We start from the raw sequence: 1,957 nt of genomic DNA, 5'->3' as shown, positions 1-1,957 counted from the left end.
TGTAAGGTGTCATGTAAGATGAATGTGTCTATTTTCTCAATTTATACAAGTTTAAGTGCCTACTTATGCACACTCCAAGTTAATGGCCATAGTTACCAATTGAAGCCAAGTTAAGGGTCATGTTAATGTATTATGCCTACTAGATATGTACTCTTTTTCCTTCAATAGGAATTTTTTTCAAGAATTATTTTTTTTCAAGAATTTTTCCTAGTACGATTTTAACGAGTCACATTATCTATGGATTAGCTCTAGTAAGTAGTAAATACACCATATTGTGGATGTCCATTGCACAATTTTCTAAACAAGTTCCAAATAGCTCAAATAAGTAGTTTGCTGAAAATCCTTGTAGTAGCTTCCTCAGGCTTGCAACCACAAATGATTATATTGATATACAAAAAATCTATTAAAGTTATAGTACCACAGATTAATTCACCAAATTCATATCAACTTTGACAAAATACAATCAAGATTGGCATACGAAGAATAAAGAACTGAATTGTGGTCTTTGTGAAGAACTTTGACAATCTACTCTCAATCAAGATTTTGTCTCACTAGATAAGATAACAAATAATATGTACGACACATAGTACATTTTCTTAGAAAAAAATTGTACATAGACATCCAAAGGAAAGTCTTGTAAATAATATATTTATAGATGTCATGTGATGTGCCCCACTTTTGCTACCGTAGAAGTATAACATCTCCAAGTCATATTACACCTATATAGAAGGCATTCCCACAACAATACAACACTCAAAAAAGGGGATTATTATCCATATTATTAGTTTATGTATTCCTCTTTCTTTCTCTTTCCATTTGATTTCAATTTTATATTTATTTTATAACAAAATTGAGATTTGCAGCATTTTCTTGAGATGTCTTTCTTTTTGCCACTTATATCAATATTCTGGCTTCCTTGATAAATTCATAAGGGCATCTCTAACCTTACTTTCTATTTTACTTTACAAATATAGAGTTTTTTTATATTTTTAGACAACCAACTCTAATCCAATTCTCTATTCGGCAAAGGGCCAAATACACCCTAGTACTATTGGAAATAGTTTAAGTATATCCCCTCGTTAAACTTTAAGGTTAAATACACCACTTTTCTATACTTTCAAGTTTCAAGTCATATTCCCTTATAACCAACCAAGGACATATGGACAGATGAGATTAAAGAACTATTAAATTTAAAATAAATTCAATTAAGATATAACCCGACCTAATGTATAATGTTGACCCACCCAAATCATCTGAAACATAAAAAGCCTTAAAATCCATCTTCTTTTGTGTCTAGCAAAGGAAAGGAGCATTGCAAACTAGAACCTTTGCTTCAAAAGAAAGTGTCGTTTGATGAAGTTGAGTCATTCAGTGTGTGCTCACAAAACACCTTGTTACCATGTACAATAATTCCTAGTAAAAATTGTTTCTGAAGTTAACCATTTTCGAAAAAGGAACATTTGTATGTGTCATGTTGTTCTTTCTTAAATGATTTTTGACTTTTGACAGAGGTGGTTATTGAAAGACATTTAAAGTTCAACCTTCAATTTGGCAAAACTACAAGTTTCCATTTTTTAACGACTCGGCATTCTCATTTCTTATTGTTGAATTGTAAATTAACATCAAAATTTAAGTTTATCATCATTAGTCTTGCCACTACATATGCTCGTGAGTTGTCTCAATTTGGCATTGAAGTTGGACTGACAAGTGATTCCGATGCATACCTCTTTGACTGCATGCCTCTTTGGTTGTTGGAGATACTTAATCATGCATTAGGTTTCTTTGTTTGAAAGATAAATTGGGTTGATCAATGTTATAGATTAGGTCGTGTATATTATTGGGGCAGGGCGAGTTATATCAGAATTGAATTTATTTTAAATTGAATAGTTTTTTAATCCTAGTTGTCCACATATCCTTTGTTAGTTAAGGATATATTTAATTCGAAAGTATAATGCGC

This window comes from Solanum pennellii, chromosome 1 (genome assembly GCF_001406875.1).
Source record: "Solanum pennellii chromosome 1, SPENNV200".
In the NCBI taxonomy this organism is placed as follows: domain Eukaryota; kingdom Viridiplantae; phylum Streptophyta; class Magnoliopsida; order Solanales; family Solanaceae; genus Solanum; species Solanum pennellii.
This window is presented reverse-complemented; position numbering follows the sequence as displayed.